Genomic DNA, 15,378 nt, shown 5'->3' on the forward strand with positions numbered 1-15,378 from the left:
ACTGTTAAATACAAGACCCATAACAGTGTTGATGATCAGAGGGATATTGGAGTCCAAGTTCACAGATCCCTGAATGCGGCTACGGAGGTTGACAGGGTGGTTCAGAAGGCAAATTCCATGGCTACGTTTATTAGTCGAGGCACTGAGTTAAAAAGCCAGGAAGTTACGTTACAACTTTATAAAACTCTATAGCAGTCTGTACAATTAATTCAGTGTCTGTGTATTGCCGCAGTGGCCATAGTCTGAGTGGACAGAGTGAGATGGTGATCTTGAGGCTTTAGCTCTTCGAGGCTTCAGCAAGGAGAAACTTCAGTCAGAGAAATAAAAGAGATAAATACATAATTAAAATCTCGTGGTAAACTACATCTGCTCAGTTAGGACAGCGGAGATGCCAGGCAGGACAGTTGAATGCTCCTCTTTAGGGATGCGGGTAGGCAGCGAGACCTCCAGTGTCCCTGACCGCTACAACTGCGAGAGATGCATCCGGCTGCAGCTTCTAACAAACCGTGTTAAGGAGTTGGAGCTAGAACGGGATGAACTCCGGATCATTCGGGAGGCTGAGGGGTAATAGATAGGACACATAGAGAGGTAGTTACACCCAAGGTGCAGGACACAGGAGACTGTGTGACCATCAGGAAGGGGAAAAGCGTTAGGAAGCCAGTGCAGAGTATCCCTGTGCACAACCCCCTCACCACTTTGGATACTGTTGTGGGGTGGGGACCGAGCAGAGAAAAGTCACAGTATTGCAGATTCCTGCATATCAACCACTGATGAAACTAGTGAACCGAGTTCAGAGGGAGATAAAGTCCTGACCACAGGAAAGGACCTCAGCATTTCAGGACTGCTTTGAAAACACGGACTAGATCATCTTCCGAGAGGCGGCTGCCTTTTACTGCCACACTAAATCATTGAATATGCGAGGCCTCTGATGTGCATTGAGAACGTCGCCATTCTTAACAGTATCTACGTGAGAACAAATCTTGACTGATGGCTGGCAACAGAAGTCGGAGCACGGTTGAGAGATCGGGATACTGCCGTCATATCGGCGGAGTAAGACAGCTCTCAGGTCTTTACTGCTCAGTTTGATAAAAGGAAAGACGTTCCGGGAACGAAGGCCCCGCATACACCCAAGAAGGCACGCTGGCCTGTTGATATGAAATGGGGTGAAGAGCAATGGGAGCGGCGGGGGTCGGGTGAAGGAATGGGGAATGGGGATCACGGTCAGATCAACCAGCTCCTTACTGAACAACTGCTGCTGCGTGTTCACATATTTTTATTCATATGTTCACATGAAATGTTTAGATTGGTATCGTTCAGCACAGACAAGGTGGGACAAAGTACATTTCCTGTGTGTATCCTTCTATGTTCAGTGATACTGACGAATTAAGTTAATATTTGCCTTCATCTTTCTTTATAATGAAGTTTTAAATAGTAGAGCAGAAAAATGAATTATGCCACATTCATGGAAATATATCAAAGTTCCCAAATTGTGTGAAATATTATCTCAAGTCAGGCATGGGAATCGAAACTCTTTGGAGTCGCGGTGGAGGAGACGCGCTCGCTGAATTGGGTGACTCTAAGGCCAGAGGGCCCAGCCTCGGGATAGAGGGGCGTCCTTCTAGAACGGAGACGAGGAGTAAATTCTTCAGGCAGAGGATGCTGAGTCTAGGAATTTGTTGCCTCAAGTAGTTGTAGAGGCCGTCTTTATGTGTATTTAGGGCCCAGGCTGATAGATTCCTGATTGATCCGGGCTTGAAGGGATACAGGGAGAAGGCCGAGGAATGGGACTGAGAGGAAAATTGTGTCTTCTACGGTGAAGTGGCGAAGCAAAGCCAATAGGCATAAAAGCCCAATTACTCTCCTATATCTCATAGTCTTATGGTCCTGATATAGGTGAAACATAGACAGGAATGCGGATGTTGTGGCAGCAGGCAAAAAAACCATAGAAAACATAGAAAAACATCGAAAATGGGTGCAGGAGTAGGCCATTCGGCCCTTCGAGCCTGCACCGCCATTCAGTATGATCATGGCTGATCATCCAACTCAGAACTCTGCACCAGCCTTCCCTCCACACCCCCTGATCCCATTAGCCACAAGGGCCATATCTAACTCCCTCTTAAATATAGCCAATGAACTGGCCTCAACTGTTTCCTGTGGCAGAGAATTCCACAGATTCACCACTCTCTGTGTGAAGAAGTTTTTCCTCATCTCGGTCCTAAAAGGCTTCCCCTTTATCCTCAAACTGTGACCCCTCGTTCCGGACTTTCCCAAAATCGGGAACAATCTTCCTGCATCTAGCCTGTCGAATCCCTTTAGGATTTTATACGTTTCAATAAGATCCCCCCCCCCCCCCCCCACCAATCTTCTAAAGTCCAACGAGTATAAGCCTAGTTCATCCAGTCTTTCATCATATGAAACTCCTGCCATCCCAGGAATCAATCTAGTGAACCATCTTTTTACTCCCTCTATGGCAAGGATGTCTTTCCTCAAATTAGGGGACCAAAACTGCACACAATACTCCAGGTGTGGTCTCACCAAGGCCTTGTACAACTGCAGTAGTACCTCCCTGCTCCTGTACTCGAATCCTCTCGCTATAAATGCCAGCATACCATTCGCCTTTTTCACCGCCTGCTGTACCTGCATGCCCACTTTCAATGACTGGTGTATAATGACACCCAGGTCTCGTTGCACCTCCCCTTTTCCTAATCGGCCACCATTCAGATAATAATCTGTTTTCCTATTTTTGCCACCAAAGTGGATAACTTCACATTTATCCACATTAAATTGCATCTGCCAGGCATTTGCCCACTCACCCAACCTATCCAAGTCACCCTGCATCCTCTTAGCATCCTCCTCACAGCTAACACTGCCGCCCGGCTTCGTGTCATCCGCAAACTTGGAGATGCTGCATTTAATTCCCTCATCCAAGTCATTAATATATATTGTAAACAATTGGGGCCCCAGCACTGAGCCTTGCGGTACCCCACTAGTCACTGCCTGCCATTCTGAAAAGGTCCCGTTTATTCCCACTCTTTGCTTCCTGTCTGCCAACCAATTCTCTATCCACATCAATACCTTACCCCCAATACGGTGTGCATTAAGTTTGCACACTAATTTCCTGTGTGGGACCTTGTCAAAAGCCTTTTGAAAATCCAAATATACCACATCCACTGGTTCTCCCCTATCCACTCGACTAGTTACATCATCAAAAAATTCTATGAGTTTCGTCAGACATGATGTTCCTTTCACAAATCCATGCTGACTTTGTCCGATGATTTCACCGCTTTCCAAATGTGCTGTTATCACATCTTTGATAACTGACTCTAGCATTTTCCCCACCACCGATGTTAGGCTAACCGGTCTATAATACTCCAGTTTCTCTCTCCCTCCTTTTTTTAAAAAGTGGGGTTACATTAGCCACCCTTCAATCCTCAGGAACTAGTCCAGAATCTAAAGGGTAAAGGTTAATACGCAGAATAAGTTACAATTAGTGCTATAGATTATTGTTAAGAAATATTCTAATTCCCTGACCGGGAAGCGAACCCCGTCCGCGGTCGTGAGAGCGCCGAATCCTAACCACTACATCACCAGGAAAACTACGGAAGCATTGTACACAACTATAGGTAACCAGCGAATGAGCAAATATTAAATAACATATATCCATAAATTATACTAATGAACAAATAAGTGATAAATATTGCGTTTTTGAGCTGTACCGTCATTGGACGTTTGCTATCGGCTGTGGAATCGATTAAGTGATAGAGTGAGCGATGTTACCCACTCCGGTTCAGTTTCCTGATGGTTGAGAGGGAATCAGTGTTCGTGCCCCAGTTGTGGGCATCTTAACCTTCTTGTTCCCTCACCACCACCACCCACCGCCACCAGATGGCAGCAGCGAGAGGAGAGCACGACCTGGATGGTCGGGGACCTAAGTGATTGATGCTGTTTCCTGCATCAGCGCTCCCTGTAGATGTACTGTTGGTTGTGATGAAATAGCCCGTATTATTATGATTATGATTATGAGGACACACAGCCCCCTTTTTATTATTATTTAGTAATACATGGATTAAGGAATGATACAATGTTTTCCAAGAATGATATCAAGAAAACACACGACAAACCGGCTTAAAAACTAACAAAAAACACATAATTATAACATATAATTACAACAGTGCAAACAATGCTGTAATTTGATAAGAACGGACCATGGAACAGTAAAAGTCTGAAAGTCTCTCGAAAGTCCCATCATCTCACGCAGACGGTGACCTCCAGCGCCGCCAACTTGCCGATGCAGCATCCTGGAAGCATCCGACCACAGTCCGACTCCGAATCCGTCCGAAAACTCCGAGTCTCCGACGACCTCTTCGACACCGAGCACCGACCACCATCTCTGCCGAGCGCTTCGATCCCGGCCCCGGCAACAGTCGATAAGCAAATCCGAGGTTTTGGAGCCTTCGTCTCTGGAGATTCTCGATCGCACAGCAGCAGCGGCAGCGAAGCAGGCATTTCAGAAGTTACTGCAGGTGTTCCTCTGCGCTTCTCACGTCTGTCTCCATCAAATCCGGATTGTGCAAGGCCCCCTAGTTACACATAATCAATATTCTTCTCCTCCCTCTACTACACTACTGTATGTGCACTTTTGCGTTTAAAGGCATTGACGATTCTATACCAGGTCGCGATGCAATTGCAAATACACTCATCACTGCACCTCCATAGAAGGCTGTCGAACCATGAGATGAAATGCCTAAACTTCGTAAACATCTGAGAAAGTAGAGAAGCTGTCGTGCCTTCTTTCTAAAGACACCTATGTGCTAGACCCAGGACATATCTTCTGATACGATAACTCCATAGAATTCAAAGTTACTGACCCTCTCTATTTCTGATACCCTAATGAGGAGTATTTGACGGACCTCCGGTCACCCTTTTCTGTAGTCAATAATCAGCTCTTTACTTTTGCCGACGGTTAATAAGAGGTTTCTGTCGTGGCGCGATTCAGGCAGACTTTCAATCTCCCTGCTATACACCGATTCACCCTAACTTTTCATATGAGAAACAACAGAGGTACCTTCAGCTGACTCAAATGTGGTATCGGGGTTGTACCTAGCCTCCGTCACAGTTATAAAGCAAGTAGAGCAGGGGCTGAGACTTTTGGTGGATCTGTGCTGATGATGATTGTGGAGCAGATGTTGTTACCAACCAGAGCTGACTGGGTTCGCCAAGTGAGGAAATCGAGAATCCTCACAAGGAGTTATTGAAGCATAAATCTTGGAGATTATTGATTAGTTCTGAAGGAATGATAGTGTTCAACCCAGAGATCCAATGAGTGAAGTGCGTCATGATGCATCATCCCGGGAATATCCAGACAGTCAAGATTGAGCTGGTGGAAAAGTTACCGGAGAATTTTCAGGTGTTAGGATCTGTCAGCATTTAAACAGGCAGAGGCTATATAATCACGTAGTTCCTAAATTTGTAAATGACATCAGTATTGGTGGTGTCGTGCACAATGAAGAGGATTGGCTAAGTTTACAAAGAGAGCGAGACCAACTTAAAAAGGGACCAAGGAATGGCAGGTGGAAGTTAACTTGACCAGACGCTGCGCTTTGTAGAGTTAAGGCAGGGCAGTTCTTGCATAGTGAACGGCAGGGTGCTGGAAATGTTGTAGGATTGGATAAACCAAGCTTACTCGCTGAAACTGGTTATACACGTTGACAAGGCACAGTAAGGATGCTATCAGACTAGAAAGCATACCGGAAACGTTTCATGGGAATGTTACTTAGAACACTCGGTTTGAACTATAAGGAGAGGTTGTGTAAGTTGAGAGATTTCTTCCTGCTGCATAAGACGCAGTGGGGTGACATTCACGAGGTGTAGAATATCATTAAGGTCACAGACAGGTGTCAATATGGTTGTTCTGACACGTCTAGCGTGATAGTGAAGCGGATAGTGTTTGTCGCTCTTAATTTCAGCTTCCACCGAGGCTGGCAGTCTCGCGAAAAGGAGAGCTGAAGGTGTAAGCCTCTCCCTCGCCAACAGTAAGCCTCGTGTAGTGCCTGGTCGCTGGCGACACATGGAAGCTGAACTCCTTTCGGACTCAGGCTGAACGACAGAGGACGGGGAAGGAGGTGTGGCCCCTGCAGACGTAGCACGTCGGCTCACCGACGTGTAGACACGCCCTGGTACTCGTGAACCAGATCTCCAGCTGTGGGTAAATAACCCCACTGCCCTGTGGTAAGCCTCGGGAGGGACGAACGCTACGGGATTAGACATTGACAGCAAATCCGGAAGGGAGCTCCTAAGGCGGCTGAACGTCGCAGAACGCCTTTCTGGCAGCTTCTGCAGCCAAGCTGGTGACAAACGTATCGCTTCATAAGGTTTCTTTTGGACTACAATGGTGAGGCCGAAAGAGGGTGGGGGGGGGGGCGCACCTTGACAACTGGGCAGCTGAAGATCTCCATACCTTCCGCCCATGCTCGTGATGATGATCACTCACTGTCCCTCCAAGGCACACGGATGTCAACCACCATCACAATTAAATGGCGGCCAGAATACCCGCTCAGCCGGTTTACTGATGCCTTCATCAAAACCCAGACCCCACCCCGACAGTGACCGCCAAGGACGCGCTGGGAAAGCTTTACCGTATCACCGGCTGTTCAGCAGCATCCGGGCGATCTATTCATAGATGCAGGAGTCTTCTATCACGCTAACGTGCGGGTCATATTAGGTATCAAGACGGCACAGACGGTCAATGCGAAAAAGAAAAATCAGCAACATCTTTCTGATAACGGTATACAGCTGGGCAGCAGGGGCGGTATTGCTCACGAGCAAACTGTATCAGTGACTGTCGACTGTACCAGTGTGGTCTCCCTACCGAGCCTCTCAAGGAAATGTTATACACGCTTCGAGGGATGCAAGAAAACACCTTCCCGGTGAGCAGCCACTGTCGGTAGCAGCGGCACATGAGAAGGACTCCGCAGAGGGCAAACTCACATCAACATAATGTCTGACAGGTTGGCAGCCGCCGTCTGCAGCAGCGTTAGACATGGGAACGACTCTGCACGAAGCCAGTCTCCGTAAGGCTGCCGGATCAGTCAAACTCCCAGGCCGGCTGCTCAGGCTGTGTGCACGCCAGAGCACTGACGTCTCCATGGACATCTTCAATATTTTACAAGCTGCCGTCCCCATATTCATCAAATCAACCACTATGCGATGTCTGTATTCATTTTGTGCGGACTACAATATTAAATGCTGTGGTTTAATATCAGGTATTATGAGCAATTTCGGTCACCTTATCTAATGAAGGATGCACTGGCATTTGAGAGGGTCCTGGGGAAGCACACGACAATGCTCCCGAAGTTGAAGTGTTAACGTGTGAGAAACGTTTGATATATGTGGGTGCACGTTATTGAAAACTATAGAATATTGAAAGGCCGTGAGAGAGTGGATATGGAGGGAATAATTCCTATAGTGGGTTGGGGGAGGGGGGGTGGTGAGTCTCTAACCAGACGGCGCTGCCTCAGAACACATGGGCGTCCCTTCAGAAGAAAGATGAGGATGAAATTCTGCAATCAGAGTGGTGAATCCATGGAACCCATCGCTATGGACGGTTGTAGAGGCAGGGTAATTTGATTTTTATAAAGCAAGTGTTGATAGGTTTCTGATCAGTAAGTGCGCCAAAGGTCCCGGGCAGAAGGCAGGAAAATGGGGCTTGACGGGAATGATAAATCAGCAGCAATGTATCACCCCACCCCCACGTTTCAGCAAAAAGCATCAGCCCCTACCACCCACCAAATCAATGGCAAAGTCCCCAGAGAACTTACGTTGAATGATATTGATGTTTCTATACCAAGCCACGGTGCTGCCATTCAATACGTTCTGTATCTATAGAACTTTGTCACGCTTTTAGACCTCATGCCGAATCTCTGCAGAGTCCTAAGAAACCAGAGTCACCGCCGTGCTCTCTTCGCAATTGCACTTGATGGGTCCAGGGCAGATCCCCAGAAATAGTAACATCAGGAATTTAAAGTTGCTCACCCCCTCTGATCCTCCGAAACCTCTGGTGTCTCCTTCCTTAGCCTTGGTTGCATTGAGTGAGACGTTTAAGGGCAGGGTGGAAGTTGGAGGCAAAGTGGGTGAAAATGTCGAAGTCAGCGCGAGTGCATGAAGCGGCAACAATACATTCGTTGACGTAGCGGTGGAAGAGATAGGATGCATTACCGATGCGAGTTTTGGTAAATGGACTGTTTTACTCAGCCAACGAACAGGAAGGCATATTTGGGGCCTATGCGAGTGCCCATGCCTACACATTGAATTTGGAATAAGTGGGCGCAGCCGAAGGAGAAACTGTTGTGGTGGGGACCGGTTCTGCCAGTCGGAGGATGGTGGTGCTGGAGGGGAAGTGGTTGGTTCTTTCCTTGAGAAATGTGGAGAAATTTAAGGCCCTTTTGATGGGGTCTGGAAATCCCTAGAGAAAATGAGACGTCCAGGGCCAGGGAATTGAAAGTTAGTGAGTAGATGGAGAGTACGGGAAGGGTCGGGAATGCCGGTGGGAAGGGACTGAAGGACGGGGCATAGGATGGACTGGAGCTATTAACACAGGATCAGTGGGGTAGCAGCGGGCAGAGACAATGGGCCTACCCGGACAATCAGGCTTGTGATTCCAGTAGGAGGTAGAAGAGAGCAGTTCAGGGCAATGGAACCATGAGTTTTCCACAGGGAATGGAGGTTCTTCAGAGTTGACGATGTCAGCGATGATGTCAGAGACGGTTCTCTGATGGTCTGCTGTCCAGGCTTCTTCAAGGTGTAGTCATGAGAGTTACCACCTAGTCTCACCAAGGCAGAGATCAGACCACCACTCTACAACAGCAACCATTTTGTCTGCAGGCTCGATGGTACGTTTGGGTGTGGTGTTTAGGGAATGGGGGAGTAGTGCATTCGGAGGGGGTAAGGGTCGAGGAGAAGTGAGGATTCCTGACGTTGAGGCGGTTGATGTCTAGTCGGCAATTAGTGATGAGAAGATCCAGATCAGGCAGAGAATCAATGCGCTGTGTCAGAGAAGAGGAGGAGGGCTGGAGACAGGAGAATGCACCGTCAGTGCTGGGTGGTGAATTGTCGCCGAAAAAGTGGGCTCGAAGACGGAGATGAATGTGAAATAAACTTCACCTTCCCAGCAGCAGCTCATCCCGGAGGTCTGAGAAGCTGTAGCGAATTGTTTACGAAAGTGTTTGCAGAAATATATGTTATATGTTACGTAAAACGAACACGTGGCGTTACATTTTACACTAGGGTAGTGTACTCCGATTAATCCCCATGCGAAATTGAGACATCCATGCTGAGAGTGAAAGACAGAATGGAAAGAAAACCGCCAGTTTGTCAAAACGACCGTGGCAGGACTCGAACCTGCAATCTTCTGATGACTTCCAATCAAGCACCGAAGTCAGACGCCTTATCCATTAGGCCACACGGCCGTGTCCTCTAAGATAGGCCAAGGAACGAAAATGGGAAATGCTGACTGCTGCAAGGAGTTTCCATGTATAGAATGTTTTCCTGACCTGGTTAAAAGTACTGGCACACAGTGATTTCATCCCAGGTGAACATTCAACCTTTGTTGTTAATATCTTCCTAATAATTCCTACTTTGGGCTGTTCATTTAAATTCAATATTCTGTCACGCAGAAAGGAATTCTCCAAGGCACAAGTCACGGTCTTTTGTAGCGGTGTTATATTCTGGGATTGGAATCAGTGAAAATGGTCCACCATATTCAATACATTATTCATAGAGTGAGCTCGAATACTTTTTAGATATATCAGCCGTTCGATTGATATTCCAGAGCCGGGCAGCCATGTGTATGTGTCGGGTAAGCTTTCGGGTGATCGGATCTGCGGTTGTGCACAGCCGGGCCTGCCGTCATTGTGTCCATAATGTGGTAGCTTTCAGGTTATTGCATTTGTCGAATACACGGAAAGTCGTTATTCTCGAACCAGATGGCAAATTTCTATAATATCTGTTTACTTGAAACCGAGTAATATGACAAGAATTTAATTTAACATAAATTTATCTCATTGTACAACTTGTAATGGGATCCTGAATTACCCCTATGAACTGTTGTTTTGAAAAGAGAGAGAGAGAGCGTTATTTAACACCGACTTGTTTGTAAAAGAGAGAGTGAGACGAAGACTAACGGTGGGACTGTCACTTTAAGGAACAAGAAAGAACTGCTTAACTGTTGGATTTCTGTTGAAGTGGAGATAGCACCGAGCAGCTCGTATGTTGCTATAGTGACCGAAGGCGGTGTTATTTAATAGACACTCGATCTAATGATTTTCGGCAGGTTGTTGACACTTCCTGCAAGGATTTTTGTCTGCTTGCATTTCTTTCACAGACAGAGGAAGGAGAGATTATTTGAATGGCAGGTGGTACCCAGTACGGTGAGATAAATAGGAGGTCAGATGATAAAGACATCAAGCACATGTTCTGGACAGTGAATGAGCACTGTTGTGCCCGGAGGAAAAGTGGGTTTTAGCGGATCAATGAGGCGGATCGATCTGTTGTTTTTGCAGTGGAAAGAGAAAAAGGGTTGACCGGTGGGGAGTTGTCCATGTGTCCACCCTCGCCTGGGGGATAGCTCACCACAGAAAAGCGGTCCCCTTTGTTAGAGTCAAAGTCTGTGACTGTTATATATAAAGTCATTGCTAACCTGTTTGATTGTCTACATTTATATTACTGTATTGCGTAGTTACTAATACATATTATTAGTTTATAGCAATACCGGACTCCAAAGTGCTTTCCATCTCTGCTGGTTCTTTATTCCCGTCACGGGGTTCGTGACAAACTTAAAACACTCACAGGTTCTAGAATTACAGAGAACAGAATCGATCCTTTTGCCACAGCACGTCCATAGCGTCTAAGCCGCCTACATTAGCTATTCCCATGTTTCCTGTGATTAGCACCAATCTCTCTGAACTCAGCTTTTCACGTCCTTGAATTCTGGTAAGCACGGCGAGCAAAATAAATCGACGTAGAATCTGAACATAAATGTGTGTACCATAAGCAGAGTCTGTAAGTGTTCTGAAGAAATTCAAGACTTCCAGTTACAAGAGAGGGAAGAGCAGACGAGGTGGCCGAGAGGTTAAGGCGATGGACTGCTAATCCATTGTGCTCTGCACGCGTGGGTTCGAATCCCACCCTCGTCGCGAGGTGTTTGTCTGCGAGACCATCTTCGAATTGATCACTTTAAAAGTTCCGAGCCTTCACCTTTTGTCACAGGGACGCCGACAGGTTGGTGTGTTAGTCATGAAAAAACCATATTCACCATTAGTTCGTCACCAAATTTGGCCACAACACCACAAAATATAGGAACTGAATTCGGCTATTCGGCTCATCGATGTTTCTCCGCCAACCCATCATGGCTAATCTCAACCCAATTCTCCTGGCTTCTCCTCGTCACCTTGGTCAACCTTACTAATCGAGAAGCTGTCAACCTCCGCTTTAAATAAACCCCATAAGATGGGCTCCACAGTGAGCAAAAAATCCACAGATCCTTATCTTCCGCTGCAGGAGGTCCTCCTTATCCCTGTTTCAAAGGGACGCTCTTATCTGAGCCCTCTGGCCCCAGACTCTGCCACTTCAGGAAACACTCTCTCCATGTCCTTATATCTCAGCCATTCAATATTCGATAGATGTCACTGAGATCCGAGGCTCGTCCATCTAAATTCAAGCGAGCTCAGGCCCAGAGTTGGAAAACGTTCCTCAAGTGTGACCTTTTCAGTCCCGGGATCATTCTAGATATCAGCCTCCGATGTCAGCACATCCGTTTTAGATAAGGGACCGAAATGTTTACCATACTCCAGAGGCGGTCTCACTAAAACCTTGTAAAGGGTTAGCATTACATTCTTCCTTTTTGTTTTCCAGCTCTCTCGAAATGAATACTGACATTACATTTGTCTTCCTTACTATCGCCTCAAACTGTATGTAAACATGTCGGGAACCGTGCACGAGATCTCTGAACTCCCTTTACACATCTTTTTGTCTAAATTTATCCCCATTTAGATAATAGACTTTCTCCTCTTTGCGTCTACAAAGTACAATTCCATACATTTCCCGACAGTATAATTCATTGCCTATTCTTCTCATCTGTCCAAGTTCTTCTGCAAACTTTCTGCTTCCTCGGGACTACCTATCCTTTAAGCTAGATTTGGATTGTCCTCTAATTTGGCCGCAAAGCCACCAGTTTCATTATCAGGATTCATTGACATATGAGGTGAAAGTTTGCGATCGGAATACAGATTCGTCACCGGCAGGCAAACAGAAAATGTCCCCTTCATTATCAATGTTTTTCTCCACCCAGTCAGTCATTCGTCTCTCCATGGCGGTATATATGCTGCATTATCATTTTTAGCAGGCCCATATACTGCACTTTGTCAACAACGTTCCGAAAATCCAACTAAGCAATATCCAGTGACTTCACTCTGTTTATTCTGCCTGTTATTTCCTCGAGGAATTCCAAGCAATTTGTCAGGATAGATTACCCCCTGAGGAAACAATGCTGACTTTGGCCTATTTTATTGTGTGCCACGAAGTGCAGCGAAACTTCCTCCTTAATAATGGACTGCAACATCGTCGCAAACGCTGTGGTCGGGCTAACAGGCTGATATTCTCTTTTTTGCTTCACTCCCTTCTGAAAGAGAGAATGACGTTTCCAATTTCAAAACTATTCAAAAATACAGTGATTCTTGAAGGATCATTACAACTGCCTCCACAATATTTTGGGACAAGAAGATTGGCGTGAATGTCGGCAAAACCTGCGATGACGATTAGTTTCGCTTTTTGCCTCTCTCAGCGTCTGTCCCTTAATTTATTATCAAAGTGTACAGACTTTAAACAACCTTGAGATTCGTCTCCGTACAGGCAGCTACGAAGCGAAGAAACACAATAAAACTCATTAAAACAAAAGAAGACAGTCAGACATCCAGTGTACAGAGAGAGAAAAATATCGCACAAAAACAAAAGCACGAAAACAGTGTTCAGACAAAAGGTCACAAAGCCAGGCATCTCTGCAGCCGGACAAGAGGTCCACTAGTTGTCGGCCACAGTCTCAGGCCAGCACAGACACAAGCGAATCCCGCAGGGCAGCAAGCTGTGCCGAACAATCCCTTGCCTCCGGCTCCGAAAACAAGCCATTTCTATCTGACCTGTTTCTTAAATCGTCAAAACCCTGTGTCATTCCTCGCTCTCTGTTACTTCGATACGCCCTCGGGCTCGGGTTTCGTCGCTTCGATTCGGCCAGTACCTGACACAGACGTCGTCTGTATTTCCACTCGCAAGCATGACTTAGAGGGTGTTTCGAAGTTTGGTGTTAACTGGAAAGGAGGTGAGAGGGCGGGTGCAATGCGTAGATTTGGACTTGCGTACTGATAGACAGAAAGAGTAAATGAAAAGTCGGCACGTGGAGGTTAATGATGGAAAATGTGAGGGAAGAGGAATCAAGTAGAGTACATTACATGTAAGTGAAATTCAAAGGGAGTGAGATGTTCCTGCATGTGAGATTTAGAATAGTTAGTATGATGGTGCAAACAAGGCAGCAAATGGCGCAATGGTATTTATTACAACAGGGCTGGAGTTCGGAAACACAATTGTGCAGAGTATTAGCACAGCCACACCTCGACCACTATGGACGGCTCTGAATCCCCTATTTAAGAGGGAATACGTTCATGTTGACAGTCCAGAAGATATTACCTCAGATAATTCCTGGGTCAAAGGCGTTGTCCTATCACTAATGGCTGAAGATTATAGAACGAGGATTTGAACCAGACAGAACTCCAGAGGACACAGCAGGGTGGATGTTGACAGGGAGGCAGAGCGATAAATAGCATAGAAATAGGCTCTTCAACCCATCGACTCCATGTAGCCATCAAGGACTATTTAAAACTAAATATGCCCCAGCCCTTTATATTCTCTTTACTCTCATCCACATTCTACCGCTCACCTGCATTTAAAGGACACATAAAATAAACCAAAATCACACATACATGTGAGATGTTGAGGAAACTGGAACATTCAGGTTAAATACCTGTGATCACGGGGATTTGGTGTAATCTCCACTTAACCAGCACCCAAGGCATATGTTTCCATTTGCAACAGAGCTTTCAACAAGGGGACATAATGGGCTGATTTACCACTGAGGTACATCGCAGTTTCTTCCCATAGAAAAGAGTGACTGTCTGGAATTCTCTACCTTAGAGGTTTGCTGAGATTAGATCACTGGCTGTACATAATAAAGAAGGGGATACATTTGTAAAGACTGGGAAATTTAGAACCATGTGGACCTGGAACAGGAGAGAAGTTGTGAGATGGTAAAGATCCATAGATAGCATCGGCTGTCAGGACAGCTTTTTGTTTAGATTATGAGAACACTCTGTCCTCTTTTATTGTCATTTAGAAATGCATACATGCATTAAGATATGATACAATGTTTCTCCGGAGTGATATCACAGAAAACAAGATAAACCAAAGACTAACACTGACAGAACCACATAATTATCACATATAGTTACAGCAGTGCAAAGCAATACCATAATTTGATGAAGAACAAACCATGGGCACGGTAAAAAAAAAAGGTCTCAAAGTCCCCGAGTCAATCGACTCCCGAGTTCCCGATAGCAGGCGGCAAAAGGGAGAAACACCCTGCCATAAACCTCCAGGCACCGTTAACTTGCTGATGCCGTGGAAGCTGCCGACCACGGCCGACACTGAGTCCGTCCGAAAACATCGAGCCTCCGACCAGCCCCTCCGATACAGCCTCCCGAGCGCCATCCTCTGCCGAGCACCTTCGACCTATCCCCAGCCGCTGAAACAAGCAAACCGAGGATTCGGGGCCTTCTGCTCAGGAGATGCTGGTAACCACACAGTAGCAGCGGCAGCGAAGCGGGCATTTCAGAAGTTTTCGATATGTTCCTCCGCACTCTCACGTCCGTCTCCATCAAATCAGAATTGTGCACGGTCCCCTACTTGACAGATTATAGATTATCATTCACCAGAGAGGTCGCGCGCGCTGCCATCCCGCCGACATCTTCTCCTCCTTTTTTTGAGGGACTGAATAGAGTTCTTTGAGCCTGATAGAGTTCTTTGAGGAGGTGACCAAGCATATAGATGAGGGTAGTGCAGTGGATGTGATCTACATGGATTTTAGTAAGGTATTTGACAAGGTTCCACGCGGTAGGCTTATTCAGAAAGTCAGAAGGCATGGGATGCAGGGAAGTTTGGCCAGGTGGATTCAGAATTGGCTTGCCTGCAGAAGACGGAGGGTCGTGCTGGAGCGAGTACATTCAGATTGGAGGGTTGTGACTAGTGGTGTCCCACAACGATCTGTTCTGGGACCTCTAC

The 15,378-nt window shown here is 46.4% G+C and overlaps 2 non-coding genes across 2 annotated transcripts; one reads left to right on the plus strand and one right to left on the minus strand.

The window, feature by feature from the left end:
• Positions 1-9,375: 9,375 nt before the first annotated feature.
• Positions 9,376-9,464, minus strand: trnar-ucg (transfer RNA arginine (anticodon UCG)). Its single transcript is given in 2 exon segments — positions 9,376-9,411; positions 9,428-9,464. It is a non-coding gene; the product is annotated as a tRNA-Arg (tRNA).
• Positions 9,465-11,107: 1,643 nt separating this feature from the next.
• trnas-gcu (transfer RNA serine (anticodon GCU)) lies at positions 11,108-11,189 on the plus strand. The gene has a single exon. It is a non-coding gene; the product is annotated as a tRNA-Ser (tRNA).
• The last annotated feature ends 4,189 nt before the right edge of the window (positions 11,190-15,378 follow it).

The sequence above is a fragment of the Mobula birostris genome, chromosome 13 (assembly GCF_030028105.1).
Source record: "Mobula birostris isolate sMobBir1 chromosome 13, sMobBir1.hap1, whole genome shotgun sequence".
Classification (NCBI taxonomy): domain Eukaryota; kingdom Metazoa; phylum Chordata; class Chondrichthyes; order Myliobatiformes; family Myliobatidae; genus Mobula; species Mobula birostris.